Genomic DNA, 27,650 nt, shown 5'->3' with positions numbered 1-27,650 from the left:
TTATTTGTTCCCTTTTATATTAAGTTTTAAAAACTCCATGTTGTGAAAAACTATAAAATTATGCTAAAAAGAAGCTGTTAAAGTCAACATTTGTTTTTAAGGGCAGAAAACACTGCAATGTTTAATTACAAATTATAATTATAAAAGAATGCGTAGGTAAATCACAACATTCCCTTTCATAAAGCAATCATTCTGTAAAATAATTAACTTTCTTTACATGACTATTTTTAATGATTGAAATTAATATCAGAGTTAATAGGTAACATTTTCTTGCACACTTGATAATCAACTGCTTTATGCATCAATTTACATATTTACTTGGATATACTTACTGGCAGATTAAAATTCAGTTTATAAACTGGAGGGTTATTTTTAAAAATTTTAACTTCTTTTTTTATAGACTAAATTACTTTTCTCTACTAAACAGAATTAACTGGAAAAAACGGAAATATCATATGAACGTTAAATAATGTGATCTCAAGTCATACAAGTTTTCCTCTAGCAGGTTCCCAAGATACTTGTAAACAAAGGCTTTTCTGCTCCAGAACTTTCCTCAGTCCTTGCATTCTTCTCCCTCAACTGTATGTCCGGTGAACAGGATGGTGGATTAAAGTAAGTCACAGCAGACAGGGAATGCCTTGGTAAACCACTGAACTTCAAGAGAGGAATGTACAACAAAGAAAGGGAATGGACATTTGCTGAGCACCTACTATGTACCAGATAGTTGATACGTGTTTCTTTTCTATTCCTCAAGAAAGCCATTTAAGCTAGGTTTCACTTTCAGCATTTTATAGCTGGGGAAACAGGCTGATGGAGGCTATAAAAGATGCCCTGGTCACAGAATCAGTCAGTGGCAGTGCCAACATTCTGAGGCAGGCCAGTGTGAACTGTCAATTTCCAACAGAAGCAATCAGTCCAGGCCTGGGTTGTCTGGGGTTGATACCCTAGACCCTGCCCGAGTCATAGCAGCGTGAACAACTTGGCATCACACCACTGCTTCCCCTTACTCCCCTTTAGCTGGCTTCTTAACACACTGAAGGCACAGGAACCCCTTTCCTACTTGTTTTAGCTTCTCCTTTGCCACTTAATTTTCAAAATATTAAATATCTAATATTAAAAATCAAATATGCCATCCCGATGTAGTTGCACAGTATTATATGCAATACGAATAAGTTCAATTTTCTTGAGTATTAAGTGACTCAAATATTCTAAAGTAAAACTCCAAGAACACTTTCTACTTTATTCAACAATATCTAACAGATACTAAATCACTTTAAATTAGTAATTCAAATAATATTCCAAAGTCACCATAAACTCTTGAACTTCCTGTGTTAACTGCTGACCACCTTTTCCAACTTTCCTCTATAAATCAGTAATTTAACACCCAGGAGTTAACTCAAGTGCCTGATTTTACTTAAAACAAATCTACGGAATACACAATGTATTGAAAACACTCCAATTGCGAGCATATCCAAGTATAAAGACAGGTTAGGCCAGGTGAGGTGATTCACGCCTGTAATCCCAGCACTTTGGAAGGCCGAGGTGGGCAGATCACTTGAGGTCAGGAGTTACCAGCCTGGCCAACATGGTGAAACCCCATTTCTACTAAAAATACAAAAATTAGCTGGGTGTGGTGGCACGTGCCTATAATCCCAGCTACTGGGGAGGCTGCCAGGGGAATCACTAGAACCCAGGAGGCAGAGGTTGCAGTGAGCCGAGATGGCGCCACTGCACTCCAGCCTGGGAGACAGAGTGAGACTGTCTCATAAATAAATAAATTAATTAATTAATTAATAAACAAACAAATAAATAAATAAATAAAAGACAAGTTAATTTTTGTCAAGCCATGCCAAATATCTGGGTCCTCCTTCGCAACTACCACTTTCAGGGTTTAAAGGAGAGAAAGAATAGAAACTTTATGTAAATACAGAACAACTTTAGATTCTAAAATAACTATGTAAGACATGGCTCGGCATCTTTAAGAACTTCAAATCAGTAATTTCAAATGGCCACAAATAATCTACCATTTTAAGGTATAGGGTGCAGTGGCATGATCTTGGCTCACTGCAACCTCCGCCTCCCAGATTCAAGCAATTCTCCTGCCTCAGCCTCCTGAGTCCCTGGGATTGCAGGCGCTCACCACCACATCTAGCTAATTTTTGTATTTTTAGCAGAGAAGGGATTTCACCATGTTAGCCAGGCTGGTCTCGAACTCCTGACCTCATGATCTGCCTGCCTCGGCCCTCTAAATTGCTGGGATTACAGGTGTGAGCCACCACGCCGGGCCTACGCCTTTCTTTCTTTTCGTTGATGGTGGGTCATTTCTAAGGTGTAACAAAAGATAAGCATGTACAGAGATATAAAGGGTAAATGAATACACGGTATTAGGCATTTATATTTAAAATGAAAAATAATGTTCCTCACAAAATATTCGTTTGTTCAGAATTCAGTCAGCTCTACTTATTCTTTGTTTTGTTTTGTTTTGTTTTGTTTTGAGACGAGTCTCGCTCTGTCGCCCAGGCTGGAGTGCAGTGGCCGGATCTCGGCTCACTGCAAGCTCCGCCTCCCGGGTTCCCACCATTCTCCTGCCTCAGCCTCCCGAGTAGCTGGGACTACAGGCGCCCGCCACCTCGCCCGGCTAGTTTTTTGTATTTTTTAGTAGAGACGGGGTTTCACCGTATTAGCCAGGATGGTCTCGATCTCCTGACCTCGTGATCCGCCCGTCTCGGCCTCCCAAAGTGCTGGGATTACAGGCTTGAGCCACCGCGCCCGGCCAGCTCTACTTATTCTAAATCAAAGGACCCCTATTCACTGTGGGTAGATGTGAAGCATGGCCCAGTTTGATTTAAGGTATAGAAAAATGGCTGGCTAAATCCAGCACATGGTTCCCTCTCTAGGAAGTGGTATACAGAGAGTAAGAACACAGATGTAAATGCGTTCATAATGCTCACAGTATCCAACAGCAATAATACACACACACAATAAGGTAAATCTACAGTTAAGGTAAAACCAAACTACACAAACAAAACCCAGCAGACTACAAAGCCTGATACCTGTTTCTAAGATCAGCGGTCTTCTCCTGGTCAGGATAATTGTCAAAGACTTGGTCAAACTGAATCTGATGCTCTGGTCTTAATATTAACTCTAGTTGTAGCACATCTGCCAATTTTCGTATCTGATATTTTGTTACTGAAACTGAAATAATAAAAAGGTCAAGTGCATTAGAAATCTTAGCTACTGCCGGGCGCGGTGGCTCAAGCCTGTAATCCCAGCGCTTTGGGAGGCTGAGACGGGCGGATCACGAGGTCAGGAGATCGAGACCATTCTGGTTAACCCGGTGAAACCCCGTCTCTACTAAAAAAAAAAAAATACAAAAAACTAGCCGGGCGAGGTGGCGGGCGCCTGTAGTCCCAGCTACTCGGGAAGCTGAGGCTGGAGAATGGCGTAAACCTGGGAGGCGGAGCTTGCAGTGAGCTGAGATCCGGCCACTGCACTCCAGGCTGGGCAACAGAGCCAGACTCCGCCTCAAAAAAAAAAAAAAAGAAATCTTAGCTACTGTGGGGCGCAGTGCCTCACGCCTGTAATCCCAGCACTTTGGGAGGCCAAGGCAGATTACCAGAGGTTGGGAGTTCAACACCAACCTGGCCAACATGGAGAAACCCCATCTCTACTAAAAGCACAAAATTAGCCGGGCATGGTGGCAGGTGCCTGTAATCCCAGCTACTTGGGAGGCTGAGGCAGGAGAATCACTTGAACCCGGGAGGTGGAGGTTGCAGTAAGCCGAAATTGTGCCTTGCACTCCAGCCTGGGCGACAAGAGTGAAACTTTGTCTCCAAAAAAAAAAAAAAAAAGAAACCTTAGCTACAGAACAGTAATAGACTTTCTGAAACAGAAATGTGATATCATTTAATTCTTATTTCATTTTTATCCACTAATTATATAGCGTACAAGGTTATGTTTAAATAAAAAACATTCACATAACACAGAACATTACAATTTTTGTTTATTTGCATCTTTTAAAGATGTTCTTCAGAAATCTTCATTTCAAACATAAAAGTGTCACATGAAAAATTACTCCGAAAAGATGAAAGTACAATCAGTATCTGTATACCTATCACCTACATTCAATAACTAAATTAAAATCAATAGATAGATATATTATTTACTGCCGTGTATTTGTTCAAACACAAACAAAATGAGTCACTGAACTGACATTCCAGATACCTATGGTTTTTTCTTTTAAATATAATTTCTTTCAGAGATAGGGTCTCACTCTGTTGCCCAGGCTGGAGTGCAGTGGTGCCATCATAACTCAGTGCTGCCTCAAACTCTGGACTTAAGCCATCCTCCTGCCTCAGCCCCCAAAGTAGCTAGAACTACAGGCACACGCCATCATGCCCAGCTAATTTTTTTTATGGTTTGTAAAGATGGGGTCTTGTTTTGTTGCACAGACTGGTCTCAAATTCCTGGCCTCAAGTGGTCCTCTTATCTCAGCCTCACAAAGTGCTGGGATTACGGGCATGAGCCACCACACGATGCCATTTCTTTTACCTTCCTGAAATACATCTGGTACATATGCTCATTGGGAACAACAGATTTAGATCATTTTCCAAAATGAAGCAGTGCTACCACTTACTACAATGTAGGCAGCAAGGAGTCTAACATAGTATAAAATAATGAGAGATGAAGAGAGTAAGTGGAAAGATGTCAGCTTAAACATAAGAATAAGAGGAAAAAGAGAAGGAAACAGACCTGAAGATTGCCATACTGTGCATAATACCAGCAAGCTATTTAACTGAAAAAAAAAAAGTACTTTTCTCAGAAAAGCTATCTTATTCTGTTATTTGTAATAACGTTACTGAATTTATCATTTCTTTTTTCATGGACAAGAAACTGTAATTTCCTAAAAGGAAAGTAACTATTCAATTGGTCTCCTAAAACTATAATCTTACTTAAGACATAAATTTTTTAAAATCTTGAATTGCTAAAATTCCACTTACATGGTATATTCTATATGTAAATTCCCTTATGTGGTATATATTATATGTATTACTTACTAGCCACATGAAAATGGCCTATTTTGAGATATAAACATTACTGACCTAATGGTTTCATTCACTTACCTAATTTTAGGTCTTTCTCCACCTCTCTGTGCCCGACTCTTCCTCATGCTACGGAGCTGCCTGAGCAGCTCTGGCTTGTTTGTCAAAAGAGGGCAGCAGATGCAGCTGCCACCAACTCAAGACTCAGGGTCTCATTTCTGAAAAAGAAAATGAAAACCAAATGAGAAAGAAAGAAAGAGAGATTGATTATTATGCCATTAGTTTAGTGAAAAGTAAAATGATTTTGGGGGGAAAATTTTCTGTTGATCAAAAAAGTATTCAATTCAATTTCTGACAAAAGTAGGAATTCTCAACTATTAGGTACCAGTTTTAAATAAACTTTGAAATGTTAGCTCAAAACAATACATTAACGTGGAGGGATGCGGGATCAGCCTCAAAAATTATAAATTAGTGGAATTTTCAATTAGATGCTATTGTATTTCAAAAACAATATATACTGCAAGCAAATATTAAGGCAGCTTAACCTGCTCACAGAAGTTTTACTCATAATAGCCCCAAACTGGAACCAATCTAAGGTCTGTTGTTAGAAAGAAAAAACAAACTGTAGGATATCTAAACAATGGAAGAGTACTCAGCTCATGCCAACATGACTGACTCTCATAGACATTAGATCAAGTGAACGAAGGTGGACACAGAATATATTCTGTATGATTCCATTTCTGTCAAGTGCCAGAACAGGCAAAACTAATCTGAGGTGAAAAAACAATCAAAACAGCAATTGCCTCAGGAGAGAAGGCTACTGACTGGGAAGGTGAAAATGGGAAACACAGTGTCTTGGTTAAGTGTGTGGGTCACATGGGCTTATCCATTTGTCAAAATCCTCCAGCTAAGATTTGTACAATTTAATATATGTAAATTTTACCTGAAAAAAAAAAAGCCATCAATCATTATCAAGTAGGAGATGGAAAGTGGGTGAAGGTATAGATAATACAAGAATGGCAAAATGTTGATCATTGTTGAAGCTGGGTGACAGTATCAAGGGGTTCACTGTACCATTTTGTGTTCTTTGCATATGATTTAAATTTTTCATAAGAAAAAGCTTTTAAAAACTTCCTAAATTAGAGCAAGTTCATACAAAAACATTCTATTATAAAAAGTAAGTAAATTATATATAACATTTTTTCCTTTTTTTTTTTTTTTTTTTTTTTTAAGAGATGGGATCTCAATACATCGTGAAGTCTGGCCTCAAAGTCCTGGGTTCATGCAATCCTCCCACATCATCTTCCCGAGTAGCTGGGACTACAGGCATCTGTCACCATACCTGGCTATTTGCAACATTTTTAAACTCACTGAGAACTGCCATCTCAAAATTAATATTTTATTATGCCTGGCTTTCTATATTATGATCTATTACCTAATACGCAAATTAAAGTTCCCAAATTCCTACAGTTCTTGGAAAAAGATTTTAAGGACTTAACTAAGATATGGAAGATCTAAAATCTGATAGGAATGGAAGAAAAATAGAAGAATGAAAAAAGGGGTTGAGCATGGTGGCTCATGCCTGTAATTCCAGCACTCTGGGAGGCCAAGGAGGGAGGACTGCTTGAGCCCTGGAGTTCAAGACCAGCCTGGGCAAGATGGCGAAACCCCATCTCCACAAAAAGAAAAAAAAAAATTAGCCAGGAGTGGTGGCATGCGCCTACAGTCCCAGCTACTTGAGAGGCTGAGTGGGAGGATCACTCGAGCCTGGGAGGTTGAGGCTGTGGTGAGTGATGAGTGTTCCACTACACTCCAGTGTGGGCCACAGAGCAACACCCTGTCCCCCCCCCAAAAAAAAAAAAAGAAAACGAAAAAGAAAAAGAAAAAAGGAAATATAACAGTTAAAATGAAATGTACTTTCAGAACTGTTATCTGTAAATAAAGCTTTAACCTTATTCCACGTCATTGTTACTTCTTTCATAAACCACTTGTAAACTTCATTTCCAAATTTTAACATATGTATTTGATCAGAGTATGCACAGAACATAGATGAATATTCATTTTCTAGAATCATGCATTTCATAACAATGGTTTCCTTCATAGTTATAGTCTCTGGCTTTATAATTTATAATGTTCTAATTAATAAAAATTGTAGGGAGCCTGTGTCATTGAACAAGATAATTTTTACATACAAGGATCTTTCTTCATAGATTTTAACAATGTAAAGAGAACTTGTTAAAGTATCTTTTAGGGCTGTGTGGTGGCTCACGCCTGTAATCCCAGTACTTTGGGAGACCGAGGCGGGTGGATCACCTGATGTCAGGAATTCGAGGCCAGCCTGGTCAACATGATGAAACCCCGTCTCTACTAAAAACACAAAAAATTAGCCAGGCACGGTGGAGTGCAACTGTAATTCCAGCTACTCGAGAGGCTGAGGAAGGAAAATCGCTTGAACCTAGGAGGCGGAGGTTGCAGTAAGCCGAGATCACACCACTGGACTCCAGCCTGGGCAAAAAAAGAGCAAAACTCCATTTCAAAAACAAAAAAGTATCTTTTCACAATCTATTCAATCCTGTAATTAAGACTATTTCATGAATACATACTTTTCTCCTTCATAACCTTTTTTTTTTTTTTTTTTTTTTGAGACAGGGTCTCACTCTGTTGCCCATGCTAGAGAGCACTGGCACAATCTCAGCTCACTGCAATGTCCACCTCCCAGGTTCAAGCGATTCTCCCACCCCCAGCCTCCCGAGTAACTGGGATTATAGTCACATGCCCCCACACCCAGCTAATTTTTTATTTTTTTGATAGACATAGGGTTTTACCAGGTTGACCAGGCTGGTCTCAGCTCCTAACCTCAAGTGATCTGCCCTCTTTGGCCTCCCAAAGTGCTGGGATGACAGGCGTGAGCCACCGCTCCAGGCCCCTCGAGAATATTTTTAAATCATCTCTAGATTACTTGTAATACCTAATATAACAAATGCTACATAAGTGGTTGTTATACTGTGTTTTTAAATTGGTATTTTTTTCTGTGTGTTTCTCAAAAAATGTTATCAGAGGTTATTTGTAGATGCAGAACCTAAGCATAGAGAGGGCCAACTATATATTGCTCCATTCCTATCAATGACTTTATCATTGTTAAGATGGTTTCTCAGAAGTGGTTGTGGTAAAAGCAAATATCCCAGGAAAATGAAAATCAATGTGGAAGAGGGTAAACATGGTAATGTCCAATCTTATATCAGCCTAGGTCATTAAAAAGAAAATACAACTGGCCGGGCTCAGTGGCTCACGCCTGTAATCCCAGCACTTTGGGAGGCTGAGGAAGGTGGATAATGAAGTCAGGAGTTCAAGACCAGCCTGGCCAACATGGTGAAACCATCACTACTAAAACAAAACAAAAATTAGCCAGGCATGGTGGCAGGCACCTGTAATCCCAGCTAACTCGGGAGGCTGAGGCAGAGAACTGTTTGAACCCAGGAGGTAGAGGTAGCAGTGAGCCAAGACCATGCCACTGCACTGTCTCCCCTTGCCTGGGAGACAGAGTGAGACTCTGTCTCAAAAAGAAAAAAAGAAAGAAACAAAATACAACTTCTTCTTGGCTCACTTTCTCTTGAGACACCCACCCTGGAACCCAGCACCATGCGGTGAGAAAGCCCAGGCCACAAAGAAAGCCACATGTAGGTATTTCTGCTAACACCCTCAGCTAAGGTCTCAGCTGACAGCGGCATCAACTGCCAGACCTATAAGTGAGCAAACTTCAGATGATTCCAGCCTCAGACTACTAAGTCTTCCAACTAAGGCCCCAGATATCATAGAGCACAGACTAGCCTTCCCCACTGTGTTCCAGCCAAATTGCTAACCCACAGAATCTGAGAGCATAATGAGTGAATGTTTTATGCCACTAAGTTTGGGAGGTAGTGTAACCATGATAACCATATCAATGGGGATTTAATATACGATACAAAGAAAGAAAAGCAGGCTGTGCATGAAGCTATGATGACAGTGCCTCATGAAGCAAAGATCATGACTAATCTAATCCCATGCACCCTGGAGTCCTTGAAGAGCAGGAAGGGGAGGCAAAAATAATTACAAGACACCTTCCAAAAACTCAAAACAAATGCATCTCATTCACCAATCTTTTGATGTAGGACCAAAGCCTCTTTTTGAAACAGGACCACTGATAAAAGGTTCTAAGACATATCTTTTATATATATCACACCCATCCGGCAATATTTTCAATTTTGGTTTAAGTGGAAAAGTGGACCAAGAAAGTAAGAAAGCTTACAAAGCAATCTAAGGGTAAAATGATTTTGGGGGGAAAATTTTCTGTTGATCAAAAAAGTATCATTCAACTCAATTTCTGACAATAGGGTCATAGTAGGGAGAAGGTCAGCAGAAAGACATATGAATAAAGATCTCTGTGACATGAATCAGTTTAATGAAAAGTGCTGTGCTTTGATGTGCATATATGCAAACATCTCCATAAACATTTTCAGTGCATAAAGAACAGCATTGCCACTAGCACGTCCCAACTCCAGCCCTAAGGTGGTTTTCTCCTATCTCAAGTAATTATTAGAGTCCCTGTGTTTACAAGCTGATATTTATTCTTCATTAATTTAACACCTCCCAAGTACTTGTATTAAAAATATTTTTTGCCAAAAGAAAAAGCTTACTGGAGTTTCAAAAATTAGTTTCAAACTGCCAGGCACGGTGGCTCACGCCTGCAATCCCTGCACTTTGCTTGGAAAAAGCAATTTAAATAAAAACGAGTTTAGGAGGATTTTTATGTAGGTTTCAGTTCTCAGAATAACCAAGTATGTGAGTTTTGCATGTTGTTATTCAAGATTCGGGGGGCAGGCACAAGGTGGTTGGAGCTTGAGCTTCAGGCTAGTAAATTGCTTACTTTAGGCCCCAAAATTAGGTAGGTTTGAAGAAATTAAGGAGGTGTAAAGAGACAGAGTATGGGAAAACACATTCTGTGGAATAAGAAAGTAAGAAAGCTTACAAAGCAATCTAAAGGTATGATGCTCCTGTGTATGTATATTTGTTTCACTCGTGCCTAATTGGAAATAAATTTTTTACATGACCTTTACTGACTCTTTCCAAAGCATTCAACTCACTTTACCATTTCTGTAGTAGTTAGTTAAATTATAATAAAGGGCATGAGGGTTCATAAATAGGTCTGGGAGCCTTAAAAATGTCATTCTTGACAAGTATTTATGTATGTTTGCGTGTGTTATTTACTTCCACACACTTATATATAACTGTTTTGTTTCTAAAGGAGTAGGAGGAGGAGGAAGTATCTATTATGGGTAGTGATTATCTAAATTAGCTTACTCTACCACCCAATTATACTTTCCAGAGGTATTTTTGATACCATGTAGAAACCAAGAAGTTCCATTAAAATGTTAAGCCATTCTGGGAAACAGAAGCCTATATTATCTGTTTGTTCTGACAAGAGAAGTCAGTGATGGGTATCCTGAAGCCACACACCTCACTACTTGAATTAATGACATCACTGAAATACATCATTATGTATCACTAAAAAAAATACTGCCATTTAACCTACAACACAATGCCAAGATATCACTGATTGCACTTAGAATTAAATGTAATACCCTTTTGACAAGCACAAGTAATTATAATGCTCTGAGGAAGCCAAGAAAGCTGGAAGCACTGACAGTTATTGGTGAAAGGAAGTCATATACAGCAGTTGTAATCAACATGCTAAAACTTTATTCCAGAAAAAAACCTTTAAAATTGAAAATTTCAAATAAGCAAGTCCTTTACAGACATGAGGCTACCTTCAAATCAAGATGTAAATGACAGTGTTAATTAGCAGCTTAAAGAGGCAGTTAAGTGGCAGTTAATAACACCGATAAATATGTAAGAGTGTGGAATTCTCAATGAGATCACTTCCTCTTTTCCTTTCACTGGATTGTGTACAGATATCCTCTTGTTATTTAAATATAATACAATCACAGCGTTTGTGAAACGCTGTCTCTACTAAAAATACAAAAAATTAGCCAGGCGTGGCGGTATGCGCCTGTAGTCCCAGCTACTCGGGAGGCTGAGGCAGGAGGATGGCATGAACCCCGAAGGCAGATCTTCCAGTGAGTGGAGACTGCACCACTGCACTCCAGCCTGGGTGACAGAGCAAGACTCTGTCTCAAAAAAACGAAAAAAATTAGTTTCAAACAACATTCAAATTACAATTAAATTTACCTCTTCTTTGGAGCATGTTCTGCAGCTCTTTGAGGCCCGCCAGTTGTAGCTTTTAAGTGGACTTCTGCTGGGTGGCTTTGTTGTTTGTACATTTACTGTGCTCAATTCAACTTTCGAGCCCTTAATAAAGCCTAACAAGTCTTTTTTCCTGTTTTCCTTTACACTGTCTTGGTTCTCTGAAGTCTCCTTGGAAGTCTCAACAGTCCAGACCACTCAACTTCCTTGCTACAGATTGCGCCGTTAGTGCCAAAATATCTTTGGATATTATTTTTTGTCCTGGAAAGATGCGTTAAAGAAAAAAAATGAAAAATACAATGCAGGCTAATAAAGCAAAAAAACATGTATCTAAAGTTTTTTTCAATTCAAGCCCTTTCCATTTGTTTGTATAATTATTGTTAAAAACCGTAACAGCACCAACTTACCATTTATTAGCATACACTACATGCCTCACCTTGTGCAATATGTTTTATGTACATTTCTCACACCCACATTAACTCCCTAAGGTCTCCATTTTGCAGATAAGGAAACTGAAAATCAGGGATGTAACTAACCCAAGGTCATGCACCTCACAGCTCACTAAAGCCTAAGACACGCTGGCGTACCACAAATAAGTAGAGGTGTGCTAAGATATTGATCACCTGCTCCTTGGGGTGGCCAGGGGACACCTGGGGGTGCTGGTGCTCCCAAATCTGTTCCTTCCATTTACCTCAGAGTTTGGTAGAAAAACTCTGACATGATTAATAAGTGACAATTTATTATTCTCAAACCCAGATCTGACTGACTGCAAGTCCTTGCTCTTAACATGATATAATACCTCTTTAAAAAGTTATAATTAAACAATACAAAAATAAATTTCTATCAAAAAGATTACTTTAAAAAAACTGAGTGGGTCTTATTTTAATCTGATCAACATTCTCATCGAGCTACATGCCACTTAACCCATAACCACTTGTAAGCTAAGCTAAAATGGAACAGAAAAGAGAATAATTGAAGGCTAGAAATGTCATTTTTGCTTTCTTCATTAGATACATTTATGAAAAAGAACACTACAAATGATTACATCTATATCAGACTCATGCAAAAGATGTCCTAAGTAACCCAAATATCCAATTTTATTCTGTGGGGTTAAAAACCTCTTTTGGCATTTGATTACTGAAGAACTTTAAAAACTCTGAATGTGTTAGTTTCCGTAAGAGGGTATAATATATTTTAAAGATCATTCATTAAATACAGTGAATATCTACCCTGTGCTGGGCATTATATATTAGTAAATAAGAATTTCATGGTCCCTACTTTTATGAAGCTGATATGCTACAAGACTGCTTCTCAAACTTTAATATGAATAGAAATTATTATTTTTTTTGAGATAGGGTCTCGCTCTGTCACACAGGCTAGAGTGCAGTGGCATGATGTTGGCTCACTGCAGCCTCGACCTCCCCGGGCTCTGGTGATCCTCCCATTTCAGCCTCCTGAGTAGTTCGAACTAACTTTTTGTAGAGATGAGTTTTCCCATGTTGCCCAGGAACTCCTGGGATCCCACCACCTAGACCTCCCACGGCCCTCCTAAGCCTCCCTAAGTGCTAGTGTTACAGGCATGGGCCACTGTGCCTGGCCCATAGAAATTATCTATGCTCCTTGCTAAAATACAGATTCTTTGGTCAGGAGTTGGAGACCAGCCTGACCAACATGGAGAAACCCCGTCTCTACTAAAAATACAAAATTAGCTGGGGCATGCCTGTAATCTCAGGTATTCTGGAGGCTGAGGCAGGAGAATCACTTGAACCCGGGAGGTGGAGACTGTGGTGAGCCGAGATCGTGCCATTGCACTCCGTGTCTGGGCAACAAGAGCGAAACCCCATCTTAAAAAAAGAAAATAAATAAATAGTTAATATTAAAGGTATTCTATCAAAAAAGTGGCAATCAGGGGAATGAATCTCATATAATCTTTACTACAATGTTTTCTTTCAAGACTGCTATCATACCACAGAAAGCAATCTACATTACAGGAAAATCATGTATTATACAACTCCGTAACACTAATATAATAAAATTCTAAACCTACCCTCCCACCTGAGTTTGTTTCCACTCACAGCATTTCATCAGTACTTCAAATGCAACACCTTCAAAACGACATTCAAGACGTCCCCTTTCAGACTGACTTTCCATTTTTCACACTTCTATATTAAAATGCCCCCGACATAAACAGATATTTTTTTGTTTTCCAAAAACTATAACATATGTAAAAATCTTTCTCAACCCCGGCTCTGCATTCTTCTGCTAAGATTAAGGATACCCTAATCCTCCAAAGCAGCCAGCTGAAATCTTTGCTCTCTGTGACCACCCTACCATTATCCCATGATGTCACATCCCCTTAATTCTACCTCTGCAATTTTTCTCCTCCATTCAGTTGGTCCGTCCCGTCTTCACGGCTACTAACCTGCTTCAACACTGTACTTAACCAAACTGGCTTCTGAGTGTTATGCATGGAATTTATACAGTGGAATTAGGCTTTCATAACAATAAAGTACTCGGAGGATACATAGCAAAACCAAGTATGCCGCAACACCTTTTCTTTCCTGGCTAACTTCAACCAGTGGTCCTTCAGATTTCATCAGATTTTTCTTCCAGAAAGGATATCCTGAGACGTCCCTGCGATGGTTAGGTGTCCCTATTTGCTCCGCCAGCAATTACTTGTTGGATGAATAGTGTACTCTGCGCTTCCGTACACTATCAGCAATTACTTCACTACACAGCACTTGAGGTGTCTACTTGCTGGAACTACACGCTCCGTGATGGCAAGGCTCTTACTTGGGGTTTATAATCAGTACTGGCACGCTGTAAAGTTTTTCAGTAATGAACTAAAGAATGAAGGAAACAGAAACGCGACTATTAAATAAATATTGGGAGGCAAAAGATAAAACAACTTCGCTTTTGGAGCTTGAATAAACTGACAGGAGTTGATGACAAGATGAATGAGGCACAGCGACCAGGCTTGTAATCGGAGCTGTTTTCCACGCACGCTATGACCTTGGGCAAGTCATCTTATCTTTCTGGGAATTTCCTTTTCACAGATTTAAAGCAATGGCTTCTAAAACCCAGAAGGTAATAACACTGTTCCCAGGAAGTCGGAGGATAACTGCATGTACAGGACGGGGCACTGGAATGCCCGAGGACCTGCGGGGCCAAGAGCGCTAAACTGCGGTACCTGACCGTTCCATGCCGAGCAGCGAGTAGCAAAATTGCAGCCGCTGATGTCTCCGGGCTTCCAGAGGACAGAGGGTGGCAGGAAAGGGGACGAAGAGGTAGAAACGCCGAGACCGTAGGAAACGCCGCCGACACACAGTCAACCAAGAGCGTAATTGAAACACTGCGTCCCCATGCCAAAAACATCCCCTGCGCTCTCTTCCGTTTCCGGTCCGGCGCGTTCCTCACCCTTTGCGTTCCGGTGGGCAACAGGGGCAGGTAACTGTGTTCCGGACTCGCCCGCGGCCGGGTGGAGCCAGCTACCTCCAGGCGACCCCACCCATCCCGCGATTCTGTTCCTAGAGGTGTTCCTCGCCAGTGTTCAGAGGATCCCTGACCGCCGAACGAGATAGTGGAGGGCGTGATTAGTAGTGCGAAAACTACAGATGATCAGTCTGTTTTTATGCTTGCTTTTTTTTTTTTTCTAAGACGAGTCTCCCTCTGTTGCCCAGGCAGTGGCGCGATCTCAGCTCACTGCAACCTCCGCCTCGCGGGTTCAAGCCATTCTCCTGCCTCAGCCTCCTGAGTAGCTAGGATTACAGGCGTGCGCCACCACGCCCGGCTGTTTGTTTGTTTGTTTGTTGTACGTTTAGTAGAGACAGGGTTTCACCATGTTGACCAGGCTGGTCTCGAACTCCTGACCTCGTGATCCGCCAGCCTCGGCCTCCCAAAGTGCTGGGATTACAGGCGTGAGCCATTGCGTCCGGTCGATCAGTCTGTTCTTTAACAGCACTACTGTCCATTCTTTGGAGGGAAAGGGTCTACAGCGTTCATCACGTTCTCAAAATGCGCCATGGCCACCAAAGAGGTTTAAAAAAGTTATCATAGGACCTGCTGCCCGATGAAATAGCGTTTCTTTTCCTTCTTTATCCTTGAGGTAGAGTCAAAATAAGACATACGTTTCATTTTTCACAAGTGACTTCAGGCCGGGCGCGGTGGCTGATGCCTGTAATTTCGACACTTTGGAAGGCCGAGGCGAGTGGATCACCTGAGGTCGAGTTCCAGACCAGCCTGGTCAATACGGTGAAATCCCGTCTCTACTAAAAATGCAAAAATTAGCCCGGCGTGGTGGCGCACGCCTGTAAATCCAGCTACTCAGGAAGCTGAGACTTGGACCGATTCCCCGCGGGCGCGCGGGAGTTGGGCAGGCAGAGGCGGGTTCAGGGAACAGGCTGGGCGGGAGCGTGGGAAAAAGCTGACGCGCTCTCCTGGGTTCCCACTTAGGGAACTTAAAGGAGAGTTTTAATTTGTCCTCCCTGCAGTTAGGGAGCGCGTACGCGTGTGCTGCCCGAGCAGCCCGCGGTGTAGTGAGCCTCGCCGCTGCCGCTGCCGCTGCCCCTGCCGCTGCCCCCTTAGGGCCACTCAGAGGGTGAGTGGGAGGTGACCCCGGTCACCCTTTCCCGCCCCTCTGTGTCCTGCTGCGGTGGGGAAGGCAGAAGACGCGAGGCAGGCCCGTGGTACATGGTACTCCCGGCTTAACCGCACCCTGCGTTGGCTCCAGGGGCTGGCCAGGCTTTCGTGTCGCAGGTTCCCGCAAAGTGCAGGATTCAGATCTTACCATGGTTCTTTTTAATAGTGAGGAGTTGCCTCCGTGCAAGATTAGGGTGTTGTATTACTCTTGTTAATGGAGCTTGTGCTGTCGACCTGTGAGATCTCAAAGTTAAGTTTTAATTTGATCATGAACATACACAAAGCAAAGTCTTATGGATATTAAAGAATTATTTATATATTCTAATTTTCATCATAGTTTTAAAATCTTCATAGAATCTGTTATCAGTGAGGGACTTTAACAAGGAATTTGAAAAGGAAACCAATACAATCATTGGATTTGGGTTCAGTCTTTAAAAATAAATTTGCAAAAAATTCATTCTACACCTATTTTTATGAAAGTATTTTTCCCCTAAGGTCTAGGGACTCCTATTTGGAAATAGAATTTTTATTAAACGCCTGTGCAGGCTAGGCGTGGTGGTTCAGGCTTTTAGTCCTAGCACTTTGGGAGGCCAAGGTGGGCGGTTCACTTGAGGCCAGAAGCTGGAGACCAACCAGCCTGGGCAACATGGTGAAACCTCATCTCTGCTAAAAATACAAAAATTAGCCGAGCGTGGTGGTGCACGACCGACCGTAGTAGTCCCAGCTACTCGGGAGGCTGAGGCAGGAGCTAATCTCTGGAACCCGGGAGGTGGAGGTTGCAGTCAGCTAAGATCGTGCCACTGCACTCCAGCCTGGGAGACAGAGCAAAACAACGTCTCAAAGAGAGAGGAAAACAAAAAAAAAAGATAAAAAGATGAAAGAGAGAGACTTGGCTTTTACCTGTCCTTCATGAAAAAGGGAACTGTGACCCAGAAAAGATGTAGAGATGTGGGGTTCCCAAACCTGGAAGGGCATGAGAATAAACCCGGCAGGAAACTTTGGCTAATGGGGCACATGGGAACCACTAGCCTAAAATTCCATAAAGGCATTCCAAAGTTCACATCGACATTTTCTCCGTCCTCGCAAAAATAATCAAGATGGGGAGGTGAGCTTTTGTGACGCTGAAAACACAGCTTACTTTGAGCAGATCTTCCTAAGATCCACTCACGCTAACGGAACCTTTGTGACTGAATGCTATACACAGTACCCTTGGGGATGCTTACTTTGTTTTATTTGTAAAAAAACAAACTTTTTTTTTTTTAAATGAAGTATAACTTCGACAAAAGACAAAATTATGGTAATTTTAGTTTAATTGGTTTTTATTTGTGATTATAGAATAGGGCAACATCTCCTTCTCTATAAAGTAGAATGAGTGTTCCAGTGAGTTGAGCAGAAGTGTTTGGCTTTATAGGCACAAAAGGACTGAAGAAAATAGAAGGAACAAAAATCAGATTGGTCATTTCAAAGTTACCTTCCTTATAGGGTTAAAACAGAGAGGATTTCCTTGTCATGCTGGCTCAGGTAAACTAGGCCCCCTCTGATTGGTGCTGCAAGTCTCCTGCTTTTGGAAAACTGGCCCTGATTTCAAAGTACAATTTGATTACTTGGCACTTAACACAAGTGACTATTCTGGTTTGGTCTGGTGTACTGGGGGCTAGTACAGAAAGCTTGTCCAAAACTGTGGCCTCCTACAAACTTTAGCATCTTCAATACGGAAAAGTGCCTGAATCTTAAGTATGTTGATGAAAAAAAATTTTTTTTGAGACGGTGTCTCGCTCTGTCACCCAGGCTGGAGTGCAGTGGTGTGATCTCACCTCACTGCAACCTACACATCCTGGGTTCAACCGATCCTCCTGCCTCAGCCTCCCAAGTAGCTAGGACTGCAGGCATGCACCACCACACCAGGCTCATTTTTGTATTTTTAGTAGAGACGAGGTTTTGCCATGTTGGCCAGGCTGGTCTCAAACTCCATCTCAGGTGATCTGCCTGCCTCGGCCCCCCAAAGTGCTGGTATTACAAGTGTAAGCCATCACATCCAGCCAAAAATGTGTTAAAGGAATGATCACAGAGTTAATTCACCCATGTAAACCTCCATCTGGATCAAGAAATAGACTATTAGCAGTAAGGCATACTTTTCTTGATACCATTTGAATACCCAGTGGAAAATCTATTCTTGAATATAATAAGCAGTCCATCCAAATCACATTTAATAGTTACTTCATCTTTTTTCAATTTCTTATAATGGTCTTCAAACGGGTTTTTTAAAACCCAAAAAACTCTTGACAAAGGAGATAGAAACTTCCATCTCAATTTCACAGTTTTTCTAGGGGAAGATCTTGTCCCAGTTATCCTGTTCTTAATCTACTCTAAGGCAGTGCAGATACAGTAAATTACCTCCCTGCTGCAAGAGAGCAGATAGGCTGAGACTATGTGAAAGCGCCTGGCTGAGGGTCACAAGCGGGAATTGAAATTTAGCCTTCTCTACCAATTGGTTCCTTCAATTTTACTTTCTTACAAAAGAGGCTTTCTTTGATTACCCTGGTTAAAGTAGTCTCCCGCCCCATCTAGTGACACTCTCTGGCAGGGATTGCTGTTGTCCACTTATATCCATTCTCTTTTGGAGTTTTATCGAAACACATGGCCACAGAGGTAGAGACTATATTGCCCAGCATCCCTTGCAGAAAAATGTATCATGGACCGGAAGTTCTAATCAATAGACTCTGAACAGAAGTGATGTGCCCTTAAAAAAATGGGTTCATATTCCCCACAAACGTTTTCTCCTTTCTGCTAACTGGAATACAGACCAGATGATAGGAGTTGAAGCAACTAGACAACCGAACGATGAAGTTTACAGAGATGAGAGTGACAAAGGCATTCTACATGTGTCTTTCACCACCTCCTCCAGAGAGTTACAGAGGAAAGAGGAGGAATCCACTTCCATCTTGTTTAAATGTATCTGTGAGTCTCTTTGTTACAAGTAGCCTAGGCTGTACCTTAACCAATGTATCCTGTATGTCAAAACATTGTTTCATTATACAGAGTATTTTCAATGATCTGCAATTATCTCATATATTTATATGCTAAAATGCTTATTATGTACCTTGCCATGATAGAGTATGTCCTTCATGAAGGCATGGACTTTGTCTTATTAGCTGCTACAATCTTACTTCTTAGAACTGTAGCTAGATTTAACAATGGTCCTCAAAAAATATTTGGTGAATAAATTAACTGTTTCCAAGTCAAAAGGAAGAAACAGGTGCAGAGAGTTCTTAAGTAATTTGCCCAACTTCATAAAGCTAGTAAGTGGCAGAACCACATTCAAACTCAAGTTCATCTGACTCTGATATTCTCATTAATTCTGGAATAGCTGAGGATCTCTTACTTTAGTCATGTGAAAAAGTCACATGGGGGTGTTTGTTAACATACATTACTGAGTAGTAGCTCAGACACACTGACTCAGTGGATCTCCATCTGAGAATCTAACAAGAACTCCAGGTGATTCTGCAAGGGTTCCTCTGACAGAGCTTTGAGAAACATCATCATGGCCCTGTGGCTTATTTAGCTATTCAAAACTCTGCCTGTCCTTAGAATACACATAAAGAGAAAGCTGAGAGATTGGTACAGTACTAAAGGTAAAAATCTGAAACAACATGGATGGATCTCTAAGGCATTATGCTAAGTGAAAGAAGCCTGATATAAGAAGACCAGTCCTGTACAATTCCACTTACATGACATTGCAAAGACAAAGCTACAGGGACACAAATCTGCTCACTGGTTACCAGGGGATAGAGATGGAAGGACAGAATTGATGACAAAGAGGCAGGAGGAAACTTTTGGGGGTTATTGAAACACTCGAATAAGAGATTGCTAAGACTCTGGTAGGCTTATATGACTGTTTACATTTGCCAAAACTCATAGATATGTACACCTAAAAATTGTGAATTTTACTACATGTAAGTTATAACCCAATAAACCTGACTTTTAGGCTGATCATGGTGGCTCATGCCTGTAATTCCATCACTTTGGGAGGCCAAGACAGGAAGATCCCTTGAGCCCAGGAGTTTGAGACCAGCCTGGGCAATGTAGGGAGGCTCTGTCTCTATAAAAAATCAAAACCGTAGCCAGGCATGGTGCACTTGTGGTCCTTGCTAGTTGGGAGGCTGAGGTGGGCGGATTGCTTGAGCCCAGGAGGCCGAGGCTACAATGAGCAGTGATCAAGCCACTGCACTCCAGCCTAGGTGACAGGGTGAAACCCTATCTCTAAATAAATAAATAAATAAATAAATAAATAAATAAATTTCACTTAAAAAAATAGGATAGTTCTAGTTGGCCATAAATTAAACCATAAAGAGAATTTCAATAAACTTCCCCAAATTTTAAAAGTCTGTCCTTTGAAAAACTATAATTTGTCCAATGTTTGTCCAGAGCGATCATTTATGAGAGTGACAAAAATAAAGCCAGAAAGTAGAAAATGTTTTTCTTTCTCTAACTCTCTATCATGATATATGATTCACCAGTCATTTTCTTCCCAGGAATCCCTGGAAATGCACTTTTTAGAAATAAGTGACCTTTGGCAAGAAATAGCAACTCAACTGAGATCGGTCCTGATACATTAGAGATCAGTACTTTGCACTAGATATCTCATGAAATTCTACACTAATAAACTCAACAAACCTTACAGGAAAATGAAGAAACAAAATCATCCTATGTTCCAGTTATCCATTACCGTGCAACAAACCATCCTAACACTCAGTATCTTAAAACAGCAACTTACTATCTCTCCTGGTTCTGTGGTAGATGGGCCTCAGCTGGGTGGCCCCTACTTTGATCTCTCATGTGGTCGCCATCAGATAAGACTGGATGTCCAGGATGGTTTCTTCACCCACACATGTGATGCCTCAGCTGCAGTAATTGGAAGAAACAGGGGCTGGCTGAACCTCTCTCCACACGTTTGCCCCATGACCTTTTTTTTTTTTTCTTTTTGAGATGGTGTCTCACTCTGTTGCCCAGGCTGGAGCACAGTCGTTCTGATCTCGACTCACTACAACCTCTGCCTCCCAGGTTCAAGCTATCCTCCTGCCTCAGCCTCCAGGGTAGCTGGAACTACAGGCATATGACACCACACCTGGTTAATTTTTGTTTTTTTTTTTAAAATAGAGACAAGAGTTTCACCATGTTGGCCAGGCTGATCTCAAACTCCTGACCTCAGGTGATCCGCCTGCCTCGGCCTCCCAAAGTGCTGGGATTACAGGCGTGAGACACTGCACCCAGCTTGCCCCATGACTTTTGTACCTGGCTGCTTGGGCTTCCTCACAGCATGGCCTCTCAGCATATTTGGATTTCTTTTTTTTTTTTTGAGTGTCACTCTCTCTCCAGGCTGGAGTGCAGACTGGAGTTACAGGAGATGGGACAGAAGAGGAAGTGGTTTCATGCCCTTCAAATTAGATTGTCTAGGTACTTGTCTTTCCCCTCCACGTAAGATGACTCACTCTTAGTATATTCATGTGTAAAATTGCTTTGGATTTTAAGTGCATGGAAGACCAGGATCGTGTCACACTAGTGTGTATTGCACAGCATATGACATAGAACTATGTTGAAACAGTGCTTAGAACATGACTTTTGGAGATGACAGAGATAGGACCAAGCAGAACTGTCCTCCGGTCAATTTCTAAAGTACATGAGAATACTCTGGGTCCCCCAGCCCATCCTCTTGCCTTCTTGTATTCATTCTCCCCTGTCCCTTGGCCCCTCTCTATGTTGCCTTTTAGCTTCTCAGAGCCTCCTTGCTTTGGTTCTCATCCAGTCCAGACATCCTGGCCGAGACCTCTCTAAATTAGCCTTCCGTCCCCTCTCCTACCAGTCAAACTCCTCTCTCATCTATCCACCAAGGGGAGGGCTATGTTGTTAAACTAACACTAATGTATGAAAGCCCACATTGCCAGCTTACACTTGCACTATCTCATAAAAGTTAATTTTTAAATGAGGTGCTTTCAAATTTCAATAAGCAAAGGCTTCAGTTGAGATTATTTTCTTTTTGCTTTCCTGGCCCTCTGAAGTTATGCTTTCAGGAAACTGCTTCTCTGAGTGTTAACTCAAGCTGGCCCTCAGATGCATTTGTTATGTTCAAGTGCCCTCTGGAGGCAAAAATAGTCTCCTGTTAGATAAAAGACATGCCTGCCAACGACCCACAAATGATTGGCCCCTGTGCTGTGAGGTCCATTCATTCCTTTCTTTGTGCATTCCCAGCACAGCCCTGCCTCGGGGCCTTCAGCTTAGGCATGGAAAGTTCTTTGGCCTGGAATAGCTGTCCCAAAGACTGTCCCATGACTGATTCCTTCACGCCATCCACTTTAGCTCAGCAGTGCTTTCTCAGCCGTGCACCACATCTAGTCAAGTCGACCTTCCCACTCTGTCATGTCGCGCTGTTTCCTTGTCTTCCGGCACTCAGCACTATCTGAAATAATCTTCCATTCACTCAACACGTTCATCGAGTGCCTGACCTAGGTCCTGTCTCATGCACTTGGGATAGATCAAGGTACAAATGCAACATGTTCCCTGCCCTGGTGGAATGTACAGGTCTTGGGAATCACATTGTTTCTTTTTTCATCATCAGCCTCCCCCCTGGAATGTAAGCTCCATGAGAGCAGGGACCCCTGTCAGCCTCATTAACTACCTTATCCCAGGAGCGTAGAACTGTGCCTGGTACATCCTGGTCAATCAATATTTGTGGAATGAATAAACAAATGTTTATATTAGGCAGGCACAATGGCTGAGGCAAGAGGTTAGTTTGAGGCCAGGATTTCGAGACCAGCCTGAGCAACATACTGAGACCCTCATCTCACAAACGAATCTTTTTCAGTTTATATTTTCTATCGGGATATACAACTAACATTTTAAACTTATTTTGCTGTGACAATGTGTGGGGAAAAGAAAGAGAGATAAGACCGTTACTGTGTCTATGTAGAAAGAAGTAGACATAAGAGACCCCATTATGTTCTGTACTAAGAAAAATTCTTCTGCCTTGAGATGCTGTTAATCTGTAACCCTATCCCCAACCCTGTGCTTGCAGAGACATGTGCTGTGGTGACTCAAGGTTTAATGGATTTGGGGCTGTGCAGGGTGTGCTTTGTTAAACAAGTGTCTGAAGGCAGCATGCTTGTTAAAAGTCATCACCATTCTCTTAATCTCAAGTACCCAGGGACACAAACACTGCAGGGACCTCTGCCTAGGAAAGCCAGGTATTATCCAAGGTTTCTCCCCCTGTGATAGTCTGCAATGTGGCCTCATGGGAAAGGAAAGACCTGATCATCCCCCAGCCCGACACCCATAAAGGATCTGTGCTGAGGAGGATTAGTGAAAGAGGAAAGAAGGCATCCTGGCAGTTAAGATAGACAAAGGCATCTGTCTCCTGCCCGTCCCTGGGCAATGGAATGTCTGGAACCTCTCGTTGTGAAACCCAATTGTATGTTTTATTTACTGAGATAGGAGAAAACCGCCTTAGGGCTGGAGGTGGGACATGCTAGTGGCAATGCTGTTCTTTATGCACTGAAAATGTTTATGGAGATGTTTGCATATATGCACATCAAAGCACACCACTTTTCCTTAAACTAATTCATGTCACAGAGATCTTTATTCATATGTCTTTCTGCTGACCTTCTCCCTACTATGACCCTATTGTCCTGCCACTTCCCCTTTTCCCAGATGGTAAAGATGATAATAAATACTGAGGGAACTCAGAGACTGGTGCCCGTGTGGGTCCTCTGTATGCTTAGTGCTGGTCCTCTGGGCCCACTTTCCTTTTCTATACTTTGTCTCTGTGTCTCTTTCTTTTCTCAAGCCCCTCATTCCACCTGATAAGAAACACTCACAGGTGTGGAGGGGCAGGCCACCCCTTCATCTGGTGCCCAACGTGGGTGCTTTTCTCTAAGGTGAAGGTACGCTCGAGCGTGGTCATTGAGGACAAGTCGACGAGAGACTCCCGAGTACGTCTACAGTCATCCTTGCGGTAAGCTTGTGCGCTCGGAAGAACCTAGGGTAACGATGGGGCAAACTAAAAGTAAATACGCCTCTTATCGCAGCTTTATTAAAATTATTTTAAAAAGAGGGGGAGTTAGAGTCTCTACAAAAAATCTCATTACGCTATTTCAAACAATAGAACACTTTTGCCCATGATTTCCAGAACAGGGAACTTTAGATCTAAAAGATGGGGAAAAAATTGGCAAAGAATTAAAACAATCAAGTAGGGAAGGTAATATCATCCCACCTATAGTATGGAATGATTGGGTCATTATTAAAGTAGCTTTGGAACCGTTTCAAACAGAATAAGATAGCGTTTCAGTTTCTGATGCCCCTGGAAGCTGTGTAATAGATTGTGAAAAAGAGGCAGGGGTAGAATCCCGGAAAGGAACGGAAAGTTCACATTGTAAATATGTAGCAGAGCCGGTAATGACTTGGGCAACGCAAAATGTTGACAATAATCAATTACAGGAGGTGATATATCCTGAAACGTTAAAATTAGAAGAAAAAGGTCCAGAATTAGCAGAGCCATCAGAGTCTAAACCATGATGGCCAACTCCTCTTACAGCAGTTCAGATGCCTGTAACATTACAACCTCAAATGCAGGTTAAACAAGTACAAACCCCAAAAGAAGATCAAATAGTCTCTGTCACGGCAATGCCAATCCAAATACAGTATCCACAATATCAGCCGGTAGAAAATAAGACCCGGCCACCAGTAGCCTATCAAAACTGGCCGGCAGCCGAACTTCAGTATCGGCTGCCCCCAGAAAATCAGTATGGACAGCCAGGAATGTTTCCAGCACCACAGGGCAGGGCGCTATAGCCTCAGTTGCCCACTATGAGACTTTATCCTACAGCACCACCTAGTGGACAGGGTTGTGCATTACATAAAATTATTGATAAGGCAAGAAAACAAGGAGATACTGAGATGTGGCAAGTCCCAGTAATATTAAAATCAAGGCCACCTGGAGAAGGGGCTCAAGAGGGAGAGCCTCCCACAGCTGAGGCCAGATATGAGTCCTTTTCTATAAAAATGCTAAAAGATATGAAAGAGGGAGTAAAACAGTATGGACCCAACTCTTCTTACATGAGAACATTATTAGATTCCATTGCTCATGGACATAGACTCATTCCTTATGATTGGGAGATTCTGGCAAAATCATCACTCTCACCCTCTCAATTTTTACAATTTAAGAGTTGGTTGATTGATGGGGCACAAGAACAGGTCCGAAGAAATAGGACTGCCAATCCTCCAATTAACATAGATGTAGATCAAATATTACAAACAGGTGAAAATTGGAGCTAGTCAATTTTGTAGTCAACAAGTAATAATGCAAAATGAGGCCATTGAGCAAATTAGGGCTATCTGCCTTCGGGCCTAGGAGAAAATCCAAGACCCAGGAACCGCCTACTCCTCCTTCAATACAATAAGACAAGGCACTAAAGAGCCGTACTCTGATTTTGTAGCAAGGCTTCAAGATGCTGCTCAAAAGTCAGTTACCGATGAGAATGCCCATAAGGTCATAGTGGAGTTGATGGCATATGAAAACGCCAATCCTGAGTGTCAATCAGCCATTAAGCCATTAAAAGGAGGGGTCCCGGCAGGATCAGATGTAATCTCAGAGTACATAAAAGCCTGTGATGGAATTGGAGGAGCTATGCATAAAGCTATGCTTATGGCTCAAGCAATCACAGGAGTTGCTTTAGGAGGACAAGTTAGAACATTTGGGGGGAAATGTTATAATTGTGGTCAAATTGGTCATCTAAAAAAGAATTGCCCAGTCTCAAATAAACAAAATATAACTACTCAAGCTACTGAAAGGACACAAAGATAGATGTGTACCCGCCCCCCCCCCCCCCCGCTACACCCTTTGTTCTGCTCTCTAATCTTTGCACATACCAGAGATTTCGTAAGTTCTGTGAGTACCTGTTTTTCTGCACGTACCAGAGATTTTGTTTTGCACATACCAGAGATTTCGTCAGTTCTGTGAGTACCTGTTTTTCTGCACGTACCAGAGATTTTGTAAGTTTTGAGGCAAGGTCACAAGACGTGTTTAAGTAAGATAAACTCTTGCTGCCATAAACCTGCTCTCCCGCCTCAAAGGTTGAACCGAAATATCAGAAATGGCGGGAACCAATCATAGTTAGCCAAATCGCCTTGTTCAAACACTAGCCAATCATATATCTGATTTGTATAATAACTCTATGCCCACTTTTCTTAGACTATATAACACTGCTCGGAGCTCAGTGGGGGAGCTCTCCTGCCCGTCTCGTTTCGCGAGCGAGGGAGAGTTCCAGGTTCGAACCTGTAATAAAGATCCTTGCTGCTTAGCTTTGACTCTGGACTCTGGTGGTCTTCTTCGGGGAATAAACGGTCTGGGCATAACACTACTACAACAACAGATAAGGAGCTACCTGGCCTATGTCCAAGATGTAAAAAAGGAAAACATTGGGCTCATCAATGTCGTTCTAAATTTGATAAAAATGGGCAACCACTGTCGGCAAACGACAGGAGGAGCCAGCCTCAGGCCCCGCAACAAACTGGGGCATTCCCAATTCAGCCCTTTGTTCCTCAGGGTTTTCAGGGACAACAACCCCCATTGTCACAAGTGCCTCAGGGAATAAGCCAGTTATCACAATACAGCAATTATCCCCCGCCACAAGCGGCAGTGCAGCAGTAGATTTACGTACTACACAAGCAGTCTCTCTGCTTTCAGGGGAGCCCCCACAAAAAAATCCCCACAGGGGTATATGGCCCATTGCCTGAGGGGACTGCAGGACTAATATTAGGAAGATCAAGTTTAAATCTAAAGGGAGTTCAAATTCATACTGGTGTGGTTGATTCAGACTATAAAAGCGAAATTCGATTGGTTATTAGCTCCTCAATTCCTTGGAGTGCCAGTCCAGGAGACAGGATTGCTCAATTATTACTCCTGCCTTATATTAAAGTTGGAAACAGTGAGATAAAAAGAACAGGAGGGTTCGGAAGCACTGATCCAGCAGAAAAGGCTGCATATTGGGCAAGTGAGGTCTCTTGAGAGCAGATCTGTGTGTAAGGCCATTATTCAAGGAAAACAGTTTGAAGGGTTGGTAGACACTGGAGCAGATGTCTCTGTCATTGCTTTAAATCAGTGGCCAAAAAATTGGCCTAAACAAAAGGCTGTTACCGGACTTGTCGGCATAGGCACAGCTTCAGAACTGTATCAAAGTACTATGATTTTACATTGTTCAGGGCCAGATGATCAAGAAAGTACTGGTCAGCCAATGATTATTTCAATTCCTATTAATCTATGGGGTCGAGATTTGTTACAACAATGGGGTGCAAAAATCATTACGCCCGCTCCATTATACAGCTCCACGAGTCAAAAAATCATGACTAAGATGGGATATATACCAGGAAAGGGACTAGGAAAAAATGAAAATGGCATTAAAGTCCCAACTGAGACTGAGGGAAATCAAGAAAGAAAAGGAATGGGGTATCCTTTTTAGGGGCGGCCACTGTAGAGCCTCCTAAACCCATTCCATTAACTTGGAGAACAGAAAAAACAGTATGGGTAAATCAGTGGCCGCTACCGAAGCAAAAACTGGAGGCTTTACATTTATTAGCAAAGTAACAGTTAGAAAAGGGACACATTGAGCCTTCATTCTCGCCCTGGAATTCTCCTGTGTTTGTAATTCAGAAAAAATCCGGCAGATGGCGTGTGTTAACTGA

At 41.9% G+C, this 27,650-nt stretch overlaps 1 long non-coding RNA gene and 2 pseudogenes across 1 annotated transcript; 1 reads left to right on the top strand and 2 right to left on the bottom strand.

The window, feature by feature from the left end:
* Positions 1–3,037: 3,037 nt before the first annotated feature.
* On the bottom strand, positions 3,038–13,433 carry LOC102123476 (small ribosomal subunit protein mS31-like; annotated as a pseudogene).
* A 399-nt stretch (positions 13,434–13,832) lies between these two features.
* LOC141406929 (uncharacterized) lies at positions 13,833–14,671 on the bottom strand. Its single transcript, XR_012427005.1, has 2 exons — positions 14,473–14,671; positions 13,833–14,125 (listed from the first exon to the last, which is right to left on the bottom strand). It is a non-coding gene; the product is annotated as an uncharacterized lncRNA (long non-coding RNA).
* Positions 14,672–20,383: 5,712 nt separating this feature from the next.
* Positions 20,384–26,151, top strand: LOC135968116 (endogenous retrovirus group K member 7 Gag polyprotein-like; annotated as a pseudogene).
* The last annotated feature ends 1,499 nt before the right edge of the window (positions 26,152–27,650 follow it).

Source organism: Macaca fascicularis, chromosome 17 (genome assembly GCF_037993035.2).
Source record: "Macaca fascicularis isolate 582-1 chromosome 17, T2T-MFA8v1.1".
Lineage (NCBI taxonomy): Eukaryota > Metazoa > Chordata > Mammalia > Primates > Cercopithecidae > Macaca > Macaca fascicularis.
Note: the sequence above shows the minus strand (reverse complement) of the source record. Positions and strands in the feature narration are given on the sequence as shown.